Here is a 27169-nt window from a genome sequence, read left to right on the forward strand (position 1 = left end):
AGAGAAGCTACTAGTGGCCTATAGGAGGGGTGTAGTCTGGGAGCATTTCACAGGTCCAGAAACAACTTCCAGTGACCTTTCAGCTTCATCCCCAACAGCTCAGTTTCTGAAGGAAAAGAAACAAAACATAGCTGATGTACGACCTGGGAATGAGGACCAGATTCCTCCTGGTTCAAATTTTAGACAACGGGGACCAAGACACTGTGAAATGTCTCTGCCTTGTTTATATGTGAACAATAATACTGTTGCTTAGTATTCACTTCAGGCTCTCAAGACAGATCCCAAAATATAAGTCCTGTTTCTTCAGGACTTGTCCTCCGTTGAGTCACATTTATTCTCAGCATGTTGCTGTGTTGACATCAAGAAAACAGACTGAATAATAAATCAAAAAGTAAGATTATGAATTCCTCACTGCAAAACATTATAAAACTTATGTAAGTATCAGGATTCTGAATACAATAATTTCAACATGTGAGGGCAATTATTACAAGATTTGAAAACATGTTAAAGATGCAGTAAAGAAGGAAGGACAATCATGACATTGTAATGAAAAATATTACTCAAAGATACTTTTTTATCACACTTTATTTTGTTTGTTTGTTTGTTTTGCTGAGGTTTTGTGAATGCATGTGAAGAGATTAGGGAGAGTGTGAACTGTATGGTTGGCTTTTATTTTTCTTATAAGTCAGGGGAAGGCAATAAATAAAACCTTTAAATTACGTTAGATATAATGCTCTTATAATTGAAAAAAAGTGAAAATTAGAAGATGTGGCATAACTACTGCTGCTTACGTGCAAATGTCAGATCCAGAACAAGATTTTATACTCCTTATTCCTGAACTTTAGGCACCTTTTTTTGAATAGTGCACATGTCCCAAAAGTTATCAGCAGTATGTGGCTAAGAGATGCTTAAGTTTTACCCATGGCTCAGAAACATTCTTCTGGGGCAGTTCCAATGTCAACTGCCTGCACAAACACAAACTCTCCTATAAAGCCAAAAACATGAGACTGGTAGGGCAGATGAAGAGCAAAACTAATAGTCAGGAGTCTCCAGGTCTGTCAGAAAAGTATCCACAAATCCCAGATTCTGGAAATTAGCATATGATGAAGGAAAAACTGGTTCAGGGAATCTTGCCATGTGCTTTCATTCGAGTCAAAGTGCTTATAAAAATTGGGTTTGCTCTGTGTAAAACAGGATTAGTTACATATTTGTAGCTCACTAGGGTGCTATTTTTTTTCAGGAAAGCTTAAGCATTGAAACAATACTGCAGAATATATTAAGTCCTCAAAGTTACTGTACTCTAAGAGCTTTCATTTATTTGTCAAATGCTCTTTCTATTTTTCTAGGGGACAGAGGAGGACCCTGAAAATCTGTATTTGGTATCTCTACTATCTATTTGTATCAAGTGAATCAGTTAGTCTGTGCAGTCTGTTATATTTTCCATCATCTAAATGAGTGGTTGTGGATCCATTAAAACCATCGTTGCTGTTTTCCTATCTAGACTGGATTTCTGAAACTGCTCATGATGAAGAAGGAAATGAACAAGAAAACAATGATTAGGTTGTCTTACCACAAACAAGTGATCATTGCTCCTGAAAGAGCTCCTCCCTAAGGCTGAGATAAAATTACCTGTGACGAGAATGATTGAGGGATTGAGTTAAATTCCCTGTATAAAGGGTAATGTTTGCCTGTCTCTCACCTCTGAACTAAAAGCCTATTCTTTCACCTGCTGCTCAAGGTCAGAATACAGGTTATAGTTTGCCTATTTCTTACTTATTTAATATTTTATGTCATTGATGGATTATTTTTCTCAAGACTAAAGAGGAATCCCCTGAACTTCAGACTGACTTTTGAGTGGAATAAGGAGGTACTCTGTTTTCTCACAGAAAACTCTGGACTTAGTATAAGATTTAGCAAGCTTCAGGTACTAATTTCAAAAATGGAACTATTTCCTAATAGCACTCAGAAAAGGGCTGAGACAATAGTGTCTCACAGGAACAGCAAGGAGCCGTGTAACAACTCATGCATGAAGGTTCCTTTTCCTTGTATAGCAGAAGGTTAATGTGTCCTAAGCACAGGCTGAGAATAATCTTTCCTGTGAAAGGAAGAAGTAAAGAAAGGAGTGAAGGCCTGCATTATTACATTATTTGGTGAGAACACAGGTTAACAAGACAATGTCCCTCACATCTTTTCTTTTGACTTGCAAATCAGAGAAAATACCAGCAAGAAAACCAAAGCCATTCTTTGGAAAATAAAAATGTTTGGGCAGGTTTGAAAACACTCCCTAAAAAAAGTGAAAACACTTTCTGAAGGGTATAATTTTCTTTTTGAAATGATACGTATTCTTAAACCATCAAATTGAAAGGCTGATATCCCAGCAGACCATGTTTGATTACTTGCCCAGAGTGCAACAAAAAGATAGGCTTGGAATTCTTTTATTTTCACAGACTAAAGAGACATAGTCAGTGAGGAGCTGAGTGCTTCACTTACTGTATTTCAAAATATCTTGGGAGAAAATCCTATCCTTTAAAATTTTGGCTCTGAGGGTTAGTAGGAGGACAATAGGACTAATAAGAATATAAGAGGCTTCGTGACATACCCATTTGTGTGGGATTTCACATGTCATTGTCTGTGAAAAGTAGCTGGGTTTTGATCCGGTTTGGTGCATGCTTATCAAAGAACAGTTAAAAAGATATGTTTATATATAAGATACCTTCTTTGTCTCTTCTGAGCAGTGAAATCTAATCCTACCTACTTATTTACAGACTGAGACAGAAGTATTCCTCAGTGAATTACACAGAGAAGCCTGGGCATTTTGCCAAAGAGTACTTGTAGGTCTTCCAACTGGAAATGTATATATTTTTTTATAATGCACATCTACTTTTGAGGAGACTGCTTGCTGTTTCAAGGTTATTATAAGTTATTCAAGTAATCTTCTTGCTCCCTTGTCTGTACCATATGCAGAACATCAAAATTACAAGTGGCTGAGCACCCTATGCTTTGAACCAACATTGCTTGTGCTTAAAATAATAGTCATGCAAAAGATAATAGAAACAAAATCAAATAACTAAGTCACTAAATGTATTTTGAAATATTTCAAGGTAATTTACACAATTAAGCTTGTATTATGGTGTTTGCTAAAGAGATGATGATAAATGAGCTATGACATGCAAAATGGCTGCTTCACTTAAAAGAACAAACAAAAACAAAATTTAAAAAAATGTAAAGTGGTCTTAAGTAGTATGAGATATTTTTAATGTAAAACATTGTTTCCTTATATTTTGAAGATCAATTCAGATATTTTCATAATTGTTTTCTACATTTAACAATTTAGATAGAAGTCTTTTGTTAAATGAGACTGAAAGAAATAGTTTTCTCTAGGTGAGTATACCCATGTACATTTGAGAAGTGAAATTCTACATGTATACTAATAGCTTGGTCAACCAAAAAAGACAAAATGACAGATTGTTGGTTACTGTCCACTATCCGTATTTACAGTAGGTTTCAATTCTATGCAGGATATGAAACATTCAGAAAAATATTGGGTGTATATATACAAAGGGAGATGATCAAGGGACTGGAGCACCTTACCTACGAGAACAGGCTCAGGGAACAGGTGCCATTGAGAGTGGAGAAGATTAAGGTTGTGGGGGGACCTTATAGCAGCATTCCAGTACCTAAAGGGGGCCTACAAAAAAGCTGGAGAGGGACTTTTCACAAGGGCGTGTAGTAATAGGATAAGGAAGAATGACTTTCTTAGGGGAATAGATTTAAATTAGATATTAGGAAGAAATTTAAAAATATTTACTATTAATGTGGTGAGGCACTGGGACAAGTTGCCCAGAGATGTTGCGGATGATCCATCCCTGGAAGTGTTCACGGCCAGGCTGGATGGAGCTTTGATTAACCTGGTATAGTGAAAGGTGACTCTGCAGGAGGGTTGGAACTAGATTATGTGGATGCAAAAAGGCAGGAGCAGAGGAATTTTCCAGCTGCTGAAGCATTTGTGAAGTTTTTCCTTTCTCATGCTTTAGCTGAGTAACAGAGAAAGACGGTTTGGTAAACTATCCACAGGTGCAGGCTGTTGTGAGAACAGAGGAATTGTTTTCAGTCTTGTGAGGATAATATTTTGAAATGGGTGGTTATATCGCTCAGCCACTCACTGTGGTGGGTGGCTAGCCAAGGAGCCAATCATGTAATTTCTCTTTTGCAATCCATGCTATAAAAGATGGGTTTTTGGCATTGAAGGGGTCTTAGCTCTGCTTTGGCCATATCATCTAACCTGGACTTATGTCGTGATTTTTGCTGTCTCTCTGGGGATAACAGTGACAGATGATCTTTAAGATCCCTTCCAACACAAATCATTCTGTGTTTCTAAGATTCTATGTATATATGTGTCTATTGGTTTATAAAGTTATTTCACTGCTGTCTGCTACATTTCATCTAGCATTTTTTGCAAGATACTGTGTATCCATGGTAAAAACTATGTTTCTGAACATCAACATACCTGGTTTTATTTCCTGATATATGACATTCAGAAAGAACATCTAAAACTTCTATGGGTTATTTACATTATTCTGTTGCACAAAATAAACTGGAAGGAGGAATCTGTATTTACAATTTTTAGCTAAAATATTTTTAGGACAATGGTTACTCAAACATTTATTCTTTCTCATCATCATTTAAATTGAAAATGGCACAAGGAATCTACATTAGCATGAAAAATGAAGGTTTTTGCTTTCAGTATAAAAGAATCTAAACTTTTCTCAACCCTCTAATGTGGAATGTGAGAGTGATCTTGATTTTCAGGTTTGATTGGGTAGAAAAATTAAAATATCATTTAACTTGGAAAATGGCAATAAAAACATTTAACTGGAGATGATCTCTGTTTTGCAGTACCTAAAATTCTACTACCATTGCAGCATTTTCTTATAAGATCACTTGTACATGAATGAGGAGAGCTGCTATGTGTAAGATTAAAAAAACCAGAAGAACACAAATTTTCTTGTTAAGTGCACTAAGTGATTGGCTATACCATCTACTACATAAAGAATAAAATTTAGTACGTAATGTAAAAAGTATACTTGCAAAGTTTCTTAAACATGGATCTTTCTCTTCAGTCTTAAAAAATTCTAATGAAAGTTTGGGGATTTTTTGTATTTGCATTTGCAGTTATGTTGTACTTCAAAATTAAATTCAAGGAGGTTTTAGCAACTGTCCATATAGGCCAGACTTTATGTATTGCATGTTGGAATGAGAAAATTAATAAAAAGCTGGAAACCAAAATATTGGTTTTTTACATTCACAGAAGGTACTGAATTCTAAAACTAATATGTATTCTAGACAGTTTTTAGATGTCTATCTGTATCAACTACATCCAGTAAATAATTGTGCGACTGCTGTTTCGTTTTCTTTCCAATGCAAGATCCTATTAGTAGAGAAAATACATTACATTCAGGTAAGTGAAATGAATACAAGACATAGGTTATTCAAAGAAATATTGGTTGGAGGGGTTTTTTTCCTTTAAAAAAACTCAGTAGTTTGTACTTATTAATTGGTTTTGCATTTTAAGTATCATGTTTTCTTATAAATTGTTATTGTGGTGGTGGTTTTTAACTGCTCCTGACATTTCCAAACATATACAATTGGTTGTTGTAAGGGAGAGAGTGGGGAGGATATGAAATCTCCTCTCCTTTCTGTCCAAGAAGGGAGTTAGGAACAGTAATGGAGTCTGACAACTTTTTATAAACTAAACTTCACTGAGGCAGTAAGAAAAATGAGCAGCAATGCACCTGTATGGCAACTAACCCAATGCCCTGACTGCATCAGACTGCCAGGACACTTGATGTTCTGTATCATCTGACAGGAGCAGGCAACTGTGCAAATGCATTTTGAATGCAGGTAAGACTCACACAACCCCTTGGTTCCAAAATGTGTGATTTGAAACAATCCTACCACATGGGTAACGTGGCCAGCATCTTGCCTATACTGACAATGTCATCAAGGGGCAGAGGGGCAGAAGGCAGGGTGTCAGGAGTGTGTGATATTGATCAAGGTTCAGAGTGATAAGATAAATCATTTTTTGGTCATTAAAAAAACATTTTCAAATAATGAAGAAATGAAAAACAGAGGAAGTGCCCATAGATATTAAGTACATTTAGATGTGACCAATTTCCAGAGTGCAGACTATTTTTGATATCAAATAGGTCCCAAAAGAACCATAAGAACCACTCTAAACTAGGCAAAAATAGCTGTGGCAGCCTGAATTACTCTATTAGGTAACACTCTGTGACTACTGAACAACAACCAAAATAATTTTGCTAATGAGATCAACTAAAAATTTAAAAGTGTAGAAGGGTACCTGTTAAAAAAATGCTTTTTGAGCTAAACTCATGGTTGAAGCTCATGGGTAAAGTTCTCAAGCTCTTTATCATGCTTACAATAGCCTAGCCTGTGTAGTCAAGCTACTGATTCCTTTAACTATAAAAAAAAAGTCTTTGTTTGAAAGATTAATCTGTTTATAAACCTAAACTACCGGAGAAATATGTCCTTAATGCACAGGTAGTTGCATATTACCATGTTTTTATTTAAAATTCTCAGTCACTTATGCAATTATTATGTACTTTCTTTATGCGTATGTATAAAAATGAGCACACCTATGTGTATTTTCTCTGCCATTTTCACAGTCAAGATCAAACTCTTTATCTTGCATGGCTTACAAAAGCAGCCAGCCCAATTTTAATCTTAAAATTGATTAAATAATTTCAAGTCAATTTATATTTGCTTAATAGTCATTCCAGGAGTATTTGTATCTATACAAAAAAATAATCGGTATAAAGGGATTTTTGGAAAAGATATAGAGACCTGTCTTTCTGCTACATGTGTACATTATAGATCCTGGTAAGATATCTGCTCACTGGTATGAGCAGTCCTATTAATGTGTTTTGCTGTCTATACAAAATTCATAACACTTTCTATGCTGGATTTAAAAATACATAGATGTGAACTATGCTTTTTGGTTTATGATTTAATAGCAATCAGAGTAGATTTCATTTACCTTTCCATTTTTACTAGTTCTGATCACTCATCTGGTCATCTGTAAATAATAGACTACAAATAAACATAAACTTCTGATAAAGCTAGACAAAAAATAACCTTCCAGTTGTTCATCTGAGGATGTTTCTCTGTGACATTGCCACTCTCCTTTATTTCACTGTAAAAGAGTACATATTGTTTCCTTTTACCTTCCTTGTAGATTCCTCTAGTGTTACACCCCTCAGTTTTTAAGAAAAGAGCAGATGCAAGAAATCAAGCCTTGGACTATTAGTGTTCTTGCTTGTCAATGTAGGAGTCAATGATACTGCCAAGAGAGACCAATCTGAAATATATTAGGGCTCTGGGACAAGGCTGAAGAGGTCAGGTCAGGAACAAAGGTAGTTCTCTATTATTTTGTCTGTAAAGCAGACAGGCTCAGCTAGGAGCAGAGATATCCTGTAGGTCAACATGTGAGCACACAGCAGGTGTTAAATGCAAAGCTTTGGTTTTTATACCACTCCACCTTCTATGAAGAATGAGCAATTGTTGCGAGATAGAATACACTTGACAAAGTAAAACAGCAGCAAATTTGCCAGTAGGCCTGCTAATTTACTGAGATGGACTTTAAACTAGGTTTTCTGGGGCATAGTGCCTAACATCTGAAGAAAAGTTTAGACCCAAAAGACATTAAGGACAGCATAGTTGGGGATGCTGTTCCAGGCTGCCTGTAAAAAAAAAAAAAACCAAAACTATCACTGAGGATGAAATGAAAAATGCCTGTTACCAAAAAGCTGCAACATGGAAAACAAACAGTTGGACTTAGAACTTTGTGACCAGTCACAGAACAATATTTGCTTGTGATTACAGAGCCATTGTGGGATAACACTCGTGACTGAAGTTCTGCAGTTGATGGATAAAAGTAATTTCAGAAGGACAAGACAGGAAAGCAGGGACTCTTTGCCTTGAAACTGGTGATGGGCCTCTCAAGAACTTACTTATAAAGATCTGAGGAAAGATTTAACCACATTAGTATCTGCTCAAAGGAAAACAGTGGTCACAACTAGGAAGATTTCTACAAAGGGTCAAGGACAATTTGTTTTGCAGGTGATCAACAAGGTTTCAGGGGAGGCATTCTACTTGATATGCTAATCATAAACAAGGAAGAACATTTTAGGATGTAAAACTAGAGGGAAGACTTTACTGTAACGAACTTGAGGCTTCACATCCTAAGAGAAGTGAGCAAAACCAAAATAAAATTGGAGCATACTATTTGAAAAACATGCTTAATTTTATCTCAGAAATGCCTACATTTTAACTAAAATGAAAACTGGAAAATAGTTTACTTTTGTCAACACTGCTTTATTTTCTTTGCTAAGGAAGCAAAGTAGAAAAGAAAACAAATTTCTTGAATCTGCTTGGAATCTCCTAATTGTGCAGTTCATACTTTATACAGATTTACCTTTTGAAGATAGATATCTAGAGGATGATAAAAAGAAGAAATATAGGTACAAACTGGAGCATACCATTCTTGGAAATATAGTTGATATTTTGTCGGAATAAACTTTTAGATTACAAGGTCTAAAAAAATAGTTCAGGACATTTTCTCAATTGACAACCTACATATTCTTTCATTATGGTAAACAGAGTAAAGATCCCATTGTATCCATGTGTTTTAATACAAAAGAGTAGGCAGCAGATCTCACGACAGGTGAAGTGAGGAATGGGGTTTCTGGGAATTGCAGTTTATTCTGACAATCATATCACATGAATTAATTGCATAAGAATTTGAAGACAGAGATATTTGAGGTTTGACTTGGTTTTAATGAGTGCTGCATTCTGGTAGTGGTGTTTCATTGTGGATTCTAAAAATAAGATAAAATTTAATAGTCTCTGTAAAAAGACAAACAAATAAAGAAAACAACACCCTAATGTGGTCAATGTCTTCCATTTATAAGTGCCTGCAGCATTATTGTAATCTGCAGATTACAGATATATGTAGAAGTTCATTCACTTCTTGATTTTCTGATTGAAGGAAGAAATCACAACCTTTTTCCTTTGAGTCAAACCTTGTAAATAGCTGAAGAATGACAAACATCTTGATATTTTGTTTCTTCCCTTCTATATGTAAGAGCTGAATGTTTATATTTTGGCCCAGCTGATGACTATCTGTCTGTTTGATATGATCAGTTTTGGCGTAACCAGGTTTGGCATGATCAGTTTTGTGCAAACACCCTCTAAGACAGATTTTACTGTCCTGTTCATACAAGCTACTGCATCCACATTTGGATCTTACCAGACATAATTTTACCAAGAGGTAGCTCTCAGGTCAACCGTGCAAAGAAAGTTTGCCCTGAGAAAGAGAGGAAAAGAAGGCAAGATAGAAATTATAATGGTGAAATAAGTGAAATATACCAAGACCATAAAATAAACACTTAGGAAAGAAATATCCTGAGAGGAAAAAGTTTTATTAAGAGAAAGATAACTTTATAAGAGAGAGGTCTTTTGTTGCTTAAAAAAAAGAAGTTAAATGAGAAACTTTGAATTCTTAATGTAATTTATGTTCTCTATTTTGTCTTTAAGCTTGAATAGAGAAATGTACAATATTTGCAAAGAAGAAGGATCTGTGAAAGAAAACTGGTAGTACAACTAAGTGTTGAATAGCAGTTTCTTGACTATTATTTGGATTACTTCATGCTCTGAAGATGCCATAGGATTTGCCACTTTCCAAGGTTCAAAGTGGCAGAGTTCCCCAGTGAGTCAGATTCCTTTCATAGACAAGAGCTACATAGATCTAGGACCAGAGAGTAGTTTGGATGCGTCTTAGAACATATTTTTGCATAAAAAGAAAGTGCAGATTCTCAAACAATGTGTTGAACTTTCAATTTTCTAAAAAATCCATTCCAGATGAAGGGAAGCTTCTCTGTGTTATGATCCAGTTTAAACTCAGAAAAGCAAAGAAAGCTAAGTCTCTGTGCATAATCCAGAAAGAACTTAGAAGGTTCAAAATATTCCCAGAACTGAGATCAAAACCAAACGAGGTTAGATGTTGATGCCAAAAAATTGATGTATTTTATTTAATAGTAAAAGAGGCAAAGAGAAGGCAAGAGAAAAGAAAGAGAGAAAGAAATGAAAAAAAGAAGTGTGCGTGGGCGTGGAGGGACAGGGAGAGGTGGCAGGGGTTAGGTGGAAGCAGATCACCCTCCCGAGGGTGCCAGCGACGTCTCGTTGCTCCCCTCCATCTGGTCTGCTCGTGGTGAGGGTCCCCTGTCGCTGCCATGGCCACACCGCTACACGCTGCCACACACTGCCACACGCTGCCACATGCCAAAGGGCGCAGAATCCCGTGGATTAATATACACTTTGGGCCAGGTGGGAACGCCCACGTGTCTCCCCTTCCAGGGGCCAGCTTGACACTGTCCCTTGCAACACTGAGGGTCTGTTGCATCATCTCTGGTGCTCTGGTGCAGGGTCTGGGGACCCCTTTGAGGGGTCCCTTCTGCTGTGGATAAGCTTCTCCTCCCCTCGCCCCCAGTGAGGACCCCTCAGCTGGGCTCCTCTGCACAGCAGAGGATGGGCAGTCACTGCGCCTCTGACCAGAGGCTTTTCCAAGATACCCAAAGCCTCTCCTCCCCCACCCTTTGGTGCAGGGGGTCTGTTTGAGCCTGGCAGCTGATAGCCCTGGGGCTGTGGTCTCCACCTTGGAGGTGTTAAGCTTGTGCTCAGTGAATCTCCCCAGCCCTGAGTTACTTTATCTTATCTTCATCATCGAGCGGTGTAAGGCCTCAGTCAGGGCCCCATTCAGGGTGCAATGGTCTTCTCTTCAGCTTTTAAAAGTCCTTTAAGAAAATGTTTAAGTCATAAACTATAATATTTCAGTCTGACACTGTGTTGTTTGCATGTAGTTTTTAAGATGACTTGTTGACTGTTGGAGCCACCAATTAGTGTTGCACAAATAGGACAAATAATGGATTTTTCCAAAAGAACAGAAATATTAGGTTTTCTTAAATCCATAAGTAAGTAAGTACTACTACTTAAACAGCTTCACATGGAATTATGTGTCTATCCATAGATTTTAGTGAAGGAATAGTATATGGATCAATATATGTACTGGATACTGCAAGAAATATTTTGGTGCAAGTGCTGTATTTTACCTCAAAGAATTTAACAGTACCCCTAACAGCTGTGTATAGTTTATAGGAAATATACTCTGATTTTTCAGCAGTTTGCTGCATTCCCAGATGTTCCCAGATGCCTGATACTTTGAACAGAATGTGTCATAGCATGTTCATCGATTTGTATACACAATTATACATAAATTGTCTTTAAACATGATTAAGAAAAAGAGAAAAATTAGGAAAACCTTAAATGTGAATACATCATTATGCATTTATACAACGTAAAATATGTCTTCAGAAAATAGTTTAACCTGCCTGAAAAACACTCATCAATGCCATATTTCAGCAACATTTGACATGTGAGCCTGTTAATAACAATGGCTCCATAAAAATTGTGTTGAGGAAATTGAATGGTTACTTCACTGCCTTTGACTAAAGTTTGCTGATGTGAAGTTTCTAATTGACAGCTCTAAGCTTTAAGAATCAGGGTGGGTCCTTTCTTCTCCCCAAACCATCACCAGTAAATTGGACCTTGTCAGCCATATTATGGTCTGAATTATGCATTTTTTTTCCTACCAATTTCCTTCTTCAATAACGTTCCAGAAGACTTTTAATGCAAAAAATGAATGTCTCATGGGTATAATTTGGGTTCTAGGATACTGACTATTTGTGAAATCAAGCTATATACAAAGAAATTAACAAGACAGTTGAATCCAACTGTTATGGTGAATATTTTAGCAAAATTATAAGTTAAGTCCAAAGAGTAAAGGAAGATCTTGTGCCATTGAAGAAAAAGGAGGGTCTATTTTTCACAGTTTCCCACTGTCAGCACGTGAAATCATTTGGCTTGGAAAGCTTTGCATTTACTAGCACAGCAGAAAAATAGTCAGTCATTTATTATATATATTGCTTCACAGTATAATCTCTTATTGTTTAGCAGTAGTAGAACTGTCAGATTAAAAATAAATATTTCATGACTTGTAACAGTAATGAGTTCTTGCTTTGATGTATAATCCATTATTAAACTCACCAAATGTTTTTTCGGCTAACTTATGTGGGTCAGCATTAGGCCTTTGTAAAATACAGCTTTCTAGCCAGATGGTTAGAGGTTGTCATTAAATTAGCCTGAATCAGTCAGTATCCCATCAGTTAATCTCATGTACTATAAATGGCAGATGAGTATTCTTTGCACTGATTATGCAACTTACAGCATCTGCCCATTTTCTGCTTGACTGGGTCCTGTCTGAAATGGTCATTTCCCCAAACCTGCTAGAGCCAATCAAAAACCTGCCCAGTCTGCAAGAAGACTGTAGGCATATGGCTATTTGGCCTCTATTTTCACCATAGGGTACTTAGCCATTATGTATGAGTATGAGAAACTATGTACGATAAAGTCATTAAAGTGCTGAACGTTAAGAATTATGGCCATGTTACACATAACGACAGCACTGCAGAAGATGCTCATCTGTGTACTTTTTCCAATTGAATGGTTATTTTATGAATGGCATTTAGTTTCTTATGATGTGGGAGAAAGCTGTCATTCTTGAGTTATTTGATTCATATGTATGTAGTTAAACTTTCTTGCAATCATAATGTTCTTGTTATACCATTCAGGAGCATAGATTTGTAGTGTACCCATGGATTCCTAAAATAAAATCCCAGATTTTGAGAACAAAATTACTTGAAAAATAGGCAAAAAGCTGGATGCAACCATCCTTGGGTCATTACTATGTAAATAGCACACCAATTATTTTCCCATATTCCTTCTGCAGGAATATTGAACAGATGAAAAACTGCTATATGGATGCTAAGAGTACCACCTTAACAAGAAAAGTTGCAATCTTATTAACAGTGATAATCAAAAGTACTCTCCACATTTTATTTTCCTTAATAATAATTCTTAAGTAGATGTTAAATACCAAAAAAGGAATTTCTGGAATATGTCTTCTCTTATCCAAATAACATACTTGACACTATGGTACAGTAGATAGAGTAATTGCAGTATGGTGGCAATCAGTAGTGGTAGTGTATTAAGGAAACATTTGTAAGACAAAACTGTTGAACTCCTAGCAATAAGACTAACAAGAAAAAAAAAAAAGGTTGGTAGTCCCTACTTATATTTCTATCCAAGAAAACAAAATAAAACAATTACTTTTGAGTAGGATGTCATGGATAGTTACAGAAAAGACTGTGGTTCAGAGTTCTTAAGATTTATATGTTACATGGTAATGTTACGGCTGCATGCTGTAAGTGTTGTACCTGCTTTTCATTAAATGACTGGAAATAGAAAGTAAAATTTCTTTCACTGCACTTCACCTGTGCAGCATAAATTGCCCATAAATTACATTTAGATCTTTCATTCATATTGTTGAACAAATGTGCCTATTTCCTTAAGAAACAGAAACAGTCACCTAAAGAAACATTCTTTAAATTCATAAATTCCAGAAGTAATTTCAGAGTTAAATAGAAAATTCTTAGCACAAGAATAGTCTTAGGCTGCATGCACACTGAAAATATAACTTCATTTATGCCACCGTGTTCTTTTCTGTGGCAGATCAATTATGTGGATGAGAAGTTTCACAGAGAAATGCTTTTATCCAAAGCACAGATTCATAGAACAGTCTGTCTAAAGAAGACATTCCTGACTTCCAAGTCATGCCCTTGAGTTGGAAGGTTAATAACACCTGTGATTTATTTTGTATATTTATTATAAGGCAAACCAAATTTCATTTCCTGACAGTTTGCATCTACAACAAACATCCAAAAATGGCGAAATGAGACACTGAGGAAAAGATGTTCCTGTATTCCTTTCCATATACTTATTGACAGAGCTGCAGCACACTCCTTCTGGAAGCCTTTACCTCCACCTCAGGGATATCACAATGTAACTAATATTCCAACTACAGATTCATACTTCCCCCAAAAATCAGTAGTAACTTAATCTGCTGATACAGTAATGAACTTCCATGCCTGTCCCAGGCTGGGCTGAAGGTGGAAGGGGTATGAGGAGGCATGAGAACCACAGAATCATATGATAGCTTGGGTTGAAAGGGACATTAAAGATTATCTAGTTCCAACCACCCTGCCATGGCCAAGGGTGCCACCCACTAGAGCATGTTCCTCAGAGCCCCATCCAGCCTGGCCTTGAACATTTTGTGTAGGAGACCTGCATGTGAAGGAGTTTTTGTGAGCTCTTGTCTGTTGCACCACTAAGGAGAGTTCTAAGGAAAACAGCCACTAATCTCTGGCATTGATATTGAGAAAGCTTTTCCCTCTTTTCTTCTTCTGTCCTTTGTATCACACTTCTACTGCAATTCTAGGATGGTTTCCAGAGGTATCTACTCACGACACAGAAGGGACGCATCCTGGACCGTTTTCCTAGGAAAGAAATAGATCATGAATACAGCTGCTTTGAGAAGGGAGCCCTGAGGAAACTGGGCAGAGACAGCCATGTCTGTGGTGCCGACAGGGTAATTGCAGTCTGAAGTATAGGAATGTGCAACAGGAGAAAATAAAACAACTAAGTTTATTGAAAGTGACTAAAAAAAATCAGTGCATGAAAAATCATAAGATAGTTTAACTGTTTTCCCCAACTGATTGAACAATTGAACCTATCTGGAGAAAATGCTTTTTCCATAACATCCACAGCTTCAATGATTGCTAGCTAATATAAAGATGTACATGTAATGTAATGTAACCAGAATTTCAAAATCAGAAATGGTGCGATGCACAGACAGAAACATGTTCCAGTGTGTTGTCAACAGAATATGAAAATGGATTGTCATCTGTAAAGCAATGCCACTTAATAACAGCACAACAGCATACAAATGTCAGCTCTGTTTCAGCTAGCAGTGTATCAACTAGTCCTGAAACCTGGTAGTGAACAGTAGAAAATAGGGACCATTCACTAGAAATAGATAAGCCCCTCTTTGTCCTGATCCAACTCATCTATATTAGGAGTGTACTTACCCAAGACATTTCTTGGATAACTCTGTTTTTCATATTGATACCTTCGATTTTTTTTTCCCTAGCTTTGTGTTGAGATACTTTTAATTAATATGATTATTACACCTTTTACCATGATACAAGTTGTTATCAAGAGACTCAGAATTTTGATGGTTTTAAAAAGTCTCCTTTCCTACTCATACATTAAATGAAATAATGAAATGAACTTCAGCAAAACTTTGTTGTTATTAAGTATATACAAAATTTATTGGAGCTTTGTTATTTTACAGCTAAATTCACAGAGACCTCAGGACTTAGAAAAAGTCTCATCAATAATAGAGAGCAACCAAGAAAACCCAGTATCAGCTCAAAAGATAAAAGAAAGCAAAAGAAAAAAGTTACTTTCTTTTTGTCTGCTGAAATGAGGAAAATGACCTAGATTAAATTTTTAATGAAAAATTATGAAATATTAAGTTTTTCTAATTTCTAGGGAGGTATATTTAAGCTCTGTCATTTTTCAGGAATATATCTATTGACAGCCATCTTGGGTGAATCTCAAGTGGATCTTAACACTATTTTTAAACCTTATCTGGCAGTTAAAATAGCACATAAATAAATGACTTACAAGAATGATCAGGAAATGTAGACAAGGTCTTCCCTCCTATTGTCACTCTTCCTACGTATTTTCCTCACACTTCACACTCTAAAATATAATATTGATCAGGATTATGGAACATTATTATTTCAAATTATTTTTCATAATAATAATTTATGGAACATTATCTCAAATTATTTTTCATCTGTGTGAGGCTTGAATTAGTCCACTTAATTTTAAGCTCTTTATGAGTGCATAAATTAGAAAGGCTCAAAAGGGAGACTAAGGTGACTAATAACAGGAAGCAGCTTTATACTATTAGACAACAGTTCAACCCATCTAAGATCTCATTTTCCCTCTAAAAGTGATTTCTTTTTCTTCACTAGGAGAAGGTTCCAAGGACAATGGTGTTTTTTTTATTTAAGTGCCTCAGCCAAGCACTTCAAGGTAGATGATTCACTGAAGTGTGTTCACCAACAGGGAGTGATTCTATTACAATATGATTGCATTAGGGACGTCAATACCACTGAGAAAAGTTTTTTCCAATGAAAATTCTCAATCTAAAGAGCAAATGAAAAGTACTTTTCCTGACTTTCAAGAAGACTCTAGAAAAAACTCAAACTGCTAGAAAAAATTCACAGGTTGTGATCATGATCAGCACTGAAAGTTAGAATTTGGGCAATACATGTGTATCACTGCAGCTGGAAGAAAAAGGTGCTGAAGGTGGGCTGGGTCATTCATGTTTGTTTCACATGCACTTTGCCTCTATCATTTATTCTGTAAGAAATTAGGGCAACACCCATCTGTACACCTACAAATAAAAGCCCTCATGAATTAAGTTATGCTCAAAACCTGCCATTATTATTTTAATAATATTCAATTAATTTAATTTTGGAAAATTGTATATTTATTACTTGAAAGTTTAGATTTGCAAAGGGTAGAATTTCTAGTGTAATGTCAGTATAATAGACAGTCCTTAAAGTTCTGCGTCAACTGCTTTAACAGGGTAAAATTCCCAAAACTCAGCTTTGCTTCCAACTCAAAGCAATAGCTACTCTGAGTTGTTCCACTAAAACCAGAATTCACCAGTGACTGTAAATTCCCAGTGACAAGGACAATATCTTGATTATCCAGATATGCAAAGTCAATCATATTACAAGACTCCACAATATACTGAGAATCTCTAAATTATCTTCTTTTCAAATGTTAGGTAAGACAATATATGAATACATGAATTTACTAAATGGACAACATATAGAACCTTTAATACACTATTCGGAAGTGATATTGTAAGAGTGGCAATCATTGAAATCTTTATTCTGACGCTCATAAATAGAAAAGACCTTATAAATTATCAAAGAAATGATCTTAGGCTACAATAGCATAATCTTGAAGAATGGAATGCCAGAAATTTTAATATTGTTATGAGATGCTATATTTAATTATAAAAATACAAATAATATCCAGTACATTTATCCAAAGTACAAGGAAAGCCTGCAATATGGCAGGGCTGAATACATACCTTATAGAGATATAAAGTGTATGAAAAGTAATAAAAAAGCAGTGGAAAATATTTTAATTGTCAAATTTCTTGAAGCTTGAAAAGTAGAAAATAAAGTAAAAATGGCCAATTATTTTGTTGAACAAACAAGGAAAACCACATGTAAGTTTTCAGATTCATTAAGAAGAGAAGATACAAATGGTGAAACCAGTCACAGTGAATGGAATAGGATGGAGGTTAAGCCAGATACAGAAGTACTACAAAATTAGTATTTTACCTCACATGCATAGGTAATATTTATGCACATGTTAAATTATGTGAGTATAAAAACATGAAACCTGTTTCAAAAGACTGGAATAACTGCAATTGTGTAAAACAGATGGAAATAACATTCATATTGTTTAATATTACAAAATAAATCCACTTACAAAGTCCACTTACAGAATAACCACAGGGACTTTTTATGAAATAATCAATGTCTACTGCCTTACTAGAAAATCACAAATATTTTATACATATATATATCCCCTGAAAAATTACAATCCCATGAATTTGATCTCAAATTTAGCACAGCCCTAGAATGCATTTTGAATCATGAAGGACTAGATCAGCTGGGCATGAAGAGAAAAATAAATTTCCCTCAGAATTTAAACAAAAGTTGATGATGTTACACTAACCTGTGATTGCTCTTTAATACATGAATATATTAGTAATAGCAATCTGTCTAAACTTAACTGAAGCTACTGAGGATTCAGCCATACTTTCAGAGTGGCAAGTAAGTGACACTTCATATAGTGGATTCCTCATCACAGTTGGATGCATCTTCTCTGGACTTGTGTAGGTACAGTTTGCATAAATAGTCCTAACTTCACTTATTTCACATTCCCAAAGAGCATCTTGGGAAGTTCAGAGGCCTGGGAGTCCAAAAGGCAGGATTAAGAGTGGAAATCTTTTCATATCCAGGTTCTTGGAGTAACTGTTTTTGTCTTTCACATTTCTAAGCTTTGGCTTATGTTCAGTATCTCTCTATTCCTGTTTGGCTGCTCATTCCTGCTTTCACCTTCTGGGAAAGCTCCTTTTTGATTAAACTTTTCCTCAAATTCCTTGCCCATGCATGCTGTCTTTCAGTCATGGATACATGACTGTATGCACTTCAAAATGTACTTTTTAATTTGCAAAGATTGTCCTTGAAGATCAGCCCCGGCTTACAGTCATTGCAGTCAAGACTGCACTGTCTTCAATCAGTTCATCCTTTTCCCTTTCTGTGATTAATGGCCCATGTTAGTATTCTTAGCTACTAATTAGTAAAGCACGTGTATTTTTCATCAGGAATAACGTCACTCTCTTTCCCTATTTTTTTTAAACATAGTTCCATTCTTACCACAATATGCCTGAAGAGAAAAGATGAAAGCCCTTTACAGGCATCTCCTCCACAATATTTCATATTGGCCTCATTCTATGTCTAGAATTAAAATTTCTAAAAATTCTCTGGCTCTGACTTGTTCACATCTGGTATCACTGCACATAACACAAGGAATAAAATAACAAATTAAACTATAAAACTACCATTATGAAAAGAGTTCTGTTGGCATTCTGTGGAACACATTTTTGTGAACAGTTCGCCCTTCCTTGGATTTTTTTCCTTTACCAGTTTCTCCCTCATTATTTGTCTGCCTAGAGCCATCAAACTGCTAAAATTTTTGCTCATTTAAACTGATTGTTCTTACTGGACTGAGATCCACAAAAACTAAGAGAAAATAAAAGGAGATAAGTTTAAAGGTCTTTTATCTCTGGAGTTTTTCAGTAAAAATCAGCACGTATCTGTTAACAAAACCCAAATTTGGTCCCTTTCCTAAACTTATTTTTTATAATCGCAAATAAACAGGAGTTCCAATGAAATGAAAGCTATAATGACAGTTAACTCTTACGTAATCATATTTGTTTGCTCATCTTGTTTGATTATGTCTGCAACCACTTGAGTTTCAGGAACAGGTGCTGTCTGTACCTGTCCTTGCTAAGTATCTCTAGATGGATGCACTTCATAAGATTACTACTTTATTAACAATACCTCTAACATCATAAATTTGTAGGTGGCATTGGTACATCTTTTAGGGACCACTTCTGTTAAAATAAAGTACAGGAAAAATTCATATGTAGATGTCAGAGACTGAAATATTAGTCTATGACTTAAACATTTTCATGAAGGACTTTTAAAACTATATTACAAAAGCTGAAGAGAAGACCACTGCACCCTGAATGGGGCCCTGACTGAGGCCTTACACCGCTCGCTGATGAAGATAAGGTAAAGTAACAACTCAGAGCTGGGGACATTCACTGAGGACAAGCTTAACACCTCCAAGGTGGAGACCACAGCCCCAGGGCTATCAGCTGCCAGGCTCCCACAGACACTCACACCAAAGGATGGGGGAAGAGGCTTTGGGTATCTTGGAAAAGCCTCTGGTCAGAGGCGCAGTGACTGCCCATCCTCTGCTGTGCAGAGGAGCCCAGCTGAGGGCTCCTCACCGGGGCAGGGGGAGGAGAAGCTTATCCACAGCAGAAGGGGGTGACATGGCCCATCAAAGGGCCCCCCTCAAAGAGGTGCCCAGACCCTGCACCAGAGCACCAGAGATGATGCAACAGACCCTCAGTGTTGCCAGGGACAGTGTCAAGCTGGCCCCTGGAAGGGGAGACATGTGGGCGTTCCCACCTGGCCCAAAGTGTATATTAATCCACGGGATTCTGCACCCTTTGGCATGTGGCAGCGTGTGGCAGTGTGTGGCAGCATGTGGTGGTGTGGCCACGGCAGCGACAGGGGACCCTCACCACGAGCAGACCAGATGGAGGGGAGCAACGAGACGTCGCTGGCACCCTCGGATGGGTGATCTGCTTCCACCTAACCCCTGCCACCTCTCCCTGTCCCCCCACCCCCCACGCACACTTCTTTTTTTCATTTCTTTCTCTCTTTCTTTTCTCTTGCCTTCTCTTTGCCTCTTTTACTATTAAATAAAATACATCAATTTTTTGGCATCAACATCTAACCTCGTTTGGTTTTGATCTCAGTTCTGGGAATATTTTGAACCTTCTTTCTGGTTTATGCACAGAGACTTAGCTTTCTTTGCTTTTCTGAGTTTAAATTGGAGCATAAGAGTAGGCTCAACTAAGAAAGGGAAAGCTAAATATTTATTTGAATATTAGTATCATATACAATTTTCAGAAAGTTTAGTTTCATGCAAACTGCACTTCATTAGCATATTATTACAGACAATATATTTTACATGGAAACATTTAGTTTTTCAATCATTGCTCCTGTTAAAAAATTTAAATGTAATTTAAATTTAAATAATGTAATTTAGAATTTTACCAATGGGACTCCAGCTTCCAGGAAAAAGTGGGCCTTTAAGCCATGGACTATTCCCTCTCTAAAACAAAGTTTCTTTAGTCCAAATCTAAGACCTAAAAGGCTTTAAAGGAAATTGGAAACAGTGAGTATTGGAAAGCATCTTTTATACTACGTTAATTTCAGTGCTCGGAATTTTGAACTATTTTCTAAAAACAAGTAAAACTATGGTTTACAGCCATGACTTCAGATATCAAGTCAACCTAGGCAAGAAAACAGGAGGCCAAAATAGATTAAATGATTAAGCATCTGAATTTCTAATTCATATGTAGATAAATATGCATGAATAGGTAAAGAATATTGTGTGTGGATAGGTGTGTACACGTATGATTATTCTTTTGCTTGTGTCATTGTTTGTGTGCATAACACAGTACCACGATACTATTTAATGTTGCTTACTACACATCTATGATTAAATTACTTATGCTTTCAATTTTGTACCTTTTAGTCTGTGCTATGCTGTGAACAGTCTATTACACTTTACTTTAAAAGTTATCTGGCTGTGGCCCTAGTTCAACAGCGTTTATTTTATTTGTCTTGCTTAAATTTGTAGACATCATATAAACATTGAAATGCTATGCTTTGCTGAACTGAGATTTATTTATACATACTAAATGCCAACACTTCAATGTCTGCTTATATTTATACTCAAAGCAGATTTCATATCTGAAAGTAAACATTGATAGCTTGTTATCAAGTGACAATTGATCAATTAGAATCAGATTTTTTTTTCCTTCTTCCCTTTTCCAGGTATGATGCGCTATCATACAGCTATTGTCGGATTAGTAATACTAAAAAGAAGAAGCATTGAATTATTCTTTTATGAGTATTGTATCCAGCATATTAAGTAATCAAAAAAGAGGATTATATCAAAACCAATAACAGAATAAAGTTTAGAGGCTGTCTTCTAATAATGCTTGAGTGTATATGTTCAAGTTCAATCAGTCTAATTCTGTTCAGTTAAATAAATTTTATTTATTATGTGGTTCAAATATCTTGAGATACACAAGAAGTATTTGACAGAAAGAAATGGTGAATTAAGAGTTTATTCTTTAGAAAAAAAACCTTCTAGGTGGCAAACACTATAAGGTTAAATTTATAGATAATAAGGCAATCCAAAAGATATTAAAAACCAAATCTTCTCCTTTGATGCCAGATTAAAATTCTAGGACAGAAATTCAGGTCAACACATCCAGGTCTGACAGAGACCCTGAGGGAATCTACTGTCTTAACCAATCATTTATTTGTTTTTCTTCTGTGATATGGGAATGTCTTGATACATAATACTTTAAAAAATGAAGACACACAGGAGAACTACCAGTAAGTCTGTAATGTAAAGTTTTTAGCTTTGACTTAATAGCCTGAAGACTTTAGTCTAATCTTCAGTTCATTTATTTTCAATGCCAAGTGAAGAGAAAAATGGAATGAGTTTGAACAAAGATGCCTGAGGAGTTGCTTGTAAATGCCTGCAGTAGGAAGCTACCTAGGACACAGACTTTTCCAGTCTTAAGATACCTGCTACGATAAACTTTATTCATGTTGCTGTGGTCACAGGTAGGAACAAAGCAGCAAGAATGAAACAAGTAGTTTTGACTGTACAATTAAAAGTTTCCTTTGTAGAATAAAAAAAATAGATTGGAATGATCAAATTAAATGTATCAGCTAATGTAGTAATTGATCAAAACCTCAACCTTATATGACTGGAATAACCCACCACAAACTCCCAGACTTGGAGAGCTAAGTCTAACATGCTGGAAGGCAAACTACTATGATGTAGATACAGCAAAACAAAAAATTTGGAGCTAAAGCCAGTATTTGGCAAAGTAGCAATACGCTTAGTAGTTGCAAGTACACTCCCACATAGCAGAACTAGAAAACTGTCATGCTAGCTGTCTTTCAATGCCAGGTATTGATCTTGCCATATGATGAGATGCTTACTGGATCAGTTAACAACAGAATTGGGTTTAAATGCAGACTGTCATTTTTGATTTACATATTCATATGATGTATATAATTTTCATCTTTTAACTTCTATGATAAATAAAAGAAAATAAAAGCCATTAAAACTGAAAAATGGCACATTATTAGGTGGTAACATCTTTAGTCTAGTGGTTAATGGCAAAACTTATCTAGGACAAAGAAAATGAATGCTGATAAAAGAAGAAAAAAGATCTAAGGATAAAAAGGAAAAAAACTGTATTCCTGAAGCAGATTACATGAATACTTAAGCACTTTTTTTTCTGTAAAGAATATGAAAACATGTTCAGACCAAATGTATTTTTTCTTTATTCTAAATAGAATCGTAACAAGCTTATTTAGTTCTATGAAGCCAAGCCATAAACATTGCTATATTCCAAGTTCTCAGTAAGCACAATATTTCTACATTTTAAAAAACTTCCATTTTTTACGTGCAACATAATATCTTACAAATACTTATCAATGTACTCTTAAACATTCCTTTATGAGAGAGGAATGCTACTTGATGTAAAACTGGAGGTCTGTTTTATGTCTACCAACATCTGTTTGCAACTGGATTCAACAACACAAGATGTTGTTGCTGTATTGTAACTGAGGGAAAGAAGCATGAATACATTCTTCATTGTGTAAGAGTTCATATAACAACCCAGACCTCTTGAGGTTGCAATTATAAGGAACAATGCAGGAGGGAATTTATTCATATGAACCACTATGAGTTACATCTTTGTAGCATGAAATTGAAATGCTCAGTATTTTTTCATAATTGGGTGCCAGACATTTAGTGGATATATATCATGTGTTTTGATAGTGGTAAGCAATGCTCTGTCTCTCAGAATACATGAGCTGGGCATCTCAATAAGTAAGATCCTCTACACTTAAAATGGGATTTCCTTTCTAAAAGGAGGTAACTGTCAGAAGAAGAAGATTTCTCTAGCTGCTTATTTATATCATATTTGAAGGCAGAAAGGAAGGAATACTAGGAATCAGTGTAGAAGAAACTATACTCTCCAAATTTTGTGTTGGAGCCAGTATATTTGCAAAAGGCATGAAGAGCAGAGTGAGACAAATAGTTTGTCCATAACACAGTAGTTGTACTGGCAAGATGCAAGCTTTTGTTATTGACTTCCTGTTACCTGACATAGTTATACATTAAAAAAAAAAAAAAAAAAAAAAAAAGGAGAAAAGCAGACAATTCTAAAATAGTATAGACAAAATACTCAAAATATTGTATTATTCCTCATAAGAAGCAAGCAAAATGACCTCACAAGAGCTTCAGACAATTAATTGCATTATTTTTCATGTTTACAATTCCCAGATTAATGAAATCATGCCCTTCAATCATAATTGCATGGTGACAACACTTTTCAAGTTTTGTTCTAGCCTGTTTTAAAAAATTAGACTATCATATTTTCTATACAGTGTATCTTTCTATAGAATAAAGCTCATATTTTCAGATACAGATACGCTAAATACTGAAATGATAAGTCCTTGATTTCTAACCCTCTTTGATATGAGGCAAGCAGTATGTGCACTATTCTCAGGACATATCAAAGCCCAAGGAAAGAGAAAGGCTGTGAGATTGGTGCCAGGCAGCTATTGTAGAAAATTCTGTGGTTTATAGGTCATGTTTCTGGAAGCAGTATCAAAGTGAACTGTTTTCAGTTTGCCTGCTATGCCTTAGGCTCAGAATGAGTTGATTGTGAAAGGGTTATTCAGTCTGTAAAAAAATCCCCAACCCATTGTGTCTCTACAGGACTGAGCACATTTAATTAAAGAAAAATAAAATTACCATAGAGAGCAACAAAAAATATTTCTTACTCTCTTGAGAGCCTTAAGAAAAATAGATCGTTGAAGTTAGGAGTCATATAATCTTTTTGTTAAAGAAATTTAAATAAGTTGAATATTTCAATTGCTTAAATCACAGTTCCTATGTTTATATGAAAAGATATAATCTTAACTTCATGTGGAATGTGCTCCATAGGGGAAATAGAAAACTATTTCTTTTAAGGGATATAAATCTGCCAAAGCAATGCCAAGAAAAAATTGTGAATAGAAAAATTAATAAAATTGAATTTTCAAAAAAAATTGAACTTCCAAAATTTACATTCCCTTAAATCCATAATTTAAATTTAAGTTAAACACCATATGTTATTCAGAAGTATGGATGACATTGTTCTAAAGAACTAAACAATATCATTATGGTACTGAGCTAAGCTTTTTCAAAGCTTTATAAAGTATATAAAATGTCTTCAAGTGAAGTATTTTTTTTTTCTTTCCCAGTATATAAATAGATATAATTGTTCCCTGCAGCAGTTTACATATTTCTATTATTTGGCTAGCAGCATAATCTTTTTAATTTCAATGTAATACAAATATCCATGTAGCAAACCCCTATGTAAAGAGGATAGGAGCAGCAGAAAAATAGCCTTCCTAAAAAATTAAATACTAAAATTTAAATGCATTAAGAATAATACTAGGTTTCTGTTTTAATCCTATAAAATACGGACATTCTAAATTACTTTTTTAAAACAAATTCTAACAAGATTTCTTTTGCAGGAGAACTTCAGCATCAAAAAAAAAGAAAAAAAATATCATATAATATGTTGGAGTGAAAGCTCCTCTGCACCCAGGCCCAGAGAGAAGCCAAAGCACAGGGATTGAATTAAAACCTTTAGACAAGCTGAGATACATGAAGTCGCACCAAAGGGAAATAGAAATATAGATTTTTAACTTTTAGTAGAAATATATGCTAAATGCCTTAAACATTAAAAAGTTGCAGCAGAGATCTTAAACACAGTCCTTGCTGCAGCAATGTTACCTTTTCACAGAATTTCTTTACTTTAGACAAAATATAGATAGAACTATACTGTTCACATTTTTTAGATAGTGTTCACATAAACAATAAGAGCTGATAGAAACTGTATACACAAATCTGTGTGATACAGATGTAACACTTGTGTGAGGCTTACGAGTGTTAGAATTAGACCAGGATAGGTTAAGATAAGGAAAACTAGAATTGTGTGTTAATCTTATTGGTCAATTAACAAATATAATCCACACTTCTGTAAGAAAATATATATAGTGTATAGTATAGAGTGTATAGTGTATAGAGCATATAGAGTATATGGAGCATACAGAGCATATAGAAGAAGCTGGTTTTGCCTGCTGTTTGCTGTTGCTGCTTGGCTTTATCATGTAACCCCCTTGAACTCTGCCTTCAAGAAAGCTGTGAGACTACGAAATAAAGAACTCAGCAGAACAGCAGCCTCCTCTGCTCTTCTACCCTGGTCTGAGAAGGAAGGGTACCCCATCAAAAGCTCAACAATAATATATATTATATATAGAGAGATTCTATTCTATATCTTTGTGAAATTTACAGTCTTTTTTAAGATGATGTGGCGTTTAAGATTTTGTGGTGCTGTTTAACAACAAATTAGTTCAAAGTGTATCAGTAGATCAATATACAGATGAACCTTTTTGCTGATCTATCCCGCCAACAGCAGGTTGTAAATAGTGACTTAAAGTTCTGAAGATAAAATTATCCTACTTGAATCTAAGGACTATCTCATTTACACCTGCAAGAAAATGTTATCATTCCCATATGATGAAGGATTTTGCTTTCTTATTTATTTATTTATTTACTTAGTTAGTTTGCTTGTATGTACTTATTTATACTGTTTTGAAGGGTAAATGTATCTTTAATATTGTCAAAATTGTTATCATATTATAGTGGTTTACAGGTCTTAGATGTTCTGGTTGAGAATTAAACTAGAATCTTTACTAATTTATTGAACTTTACTTCCTTTACCAGTATTTTCCTTGCTGACTTCAACTGAATAAAATGTTTTCCCTTCCATCTCCTACTCCCCTTCCACTCTCCTCTCTCTTTTATAATTTTTTTCTCTGTTGACAAAGAGAATTCCTGCTATGCCTTGCTTGTGGATATATTCTTTTATCATCAAATTGAAGAATTATGTTATGTCTTAAACAACAAAACAGGCTTTTGAATCTCAAATAATTGCACTTCATTTTATAGAACTGCATTGGCAATATTTCAAAGTCTCATCTGGAAGCTTCTTAAAATCTTTCATGCTGCTATGATATGATGAATAAAAACTTTGTGTGTTTTGGCTTATCTGAGAAGCAGGTGGTCCATTACTGCAACTTTAATTACTACCTGAAAAAATCATCCACCTGAGAGCGGTGAATGAAAGACTAGCTTTTAGAACTTGCTGTCATGAGGAAGAAGGAAAAAAGAGTGAAAGTAAGATTATTTATGCAAGTAAACTTTAACAGGATGGATACAAAATGTTTGAAAGTTTTTGCTTAATTTTGAAAATCTTTAAATTAGCTACAGACTTGTTTTGACAGTCACCATACAAAGGTCTGCTTCTCTAATCTTCGTACTACTGTGATTTAGAAGAAACAAACATCTAACTAGAAATAGAGATGTAATTCTCTTATCTTAGTGATACTTTAAATATTACATCTAAGATAACTAGCTTAGTATGCTCTTTAAGTCCATTGGAGAGAACAAGATCACAGAATCGCAGATTGGTTGAGGTTGGAAGGGATCTCTGGAGGTCATCTGGTCCAACCACTCT

The sequence above is a fragment of the Corvus moneduloides genome, chromosome 2 (assembly GCF_009650955.1).
Source record: "Corvus moneduloides isolate bCorMon1 chromosome 2, bCorMon1.pri, whole genome shotgun sequence".
NCBI classification, from domain to species: domain Eukaryota; kingdom Metazoa; phylum Chordata; class Aves; order Passeriformes; family Corvidae; genus Corvus; species Corvus moneduloides.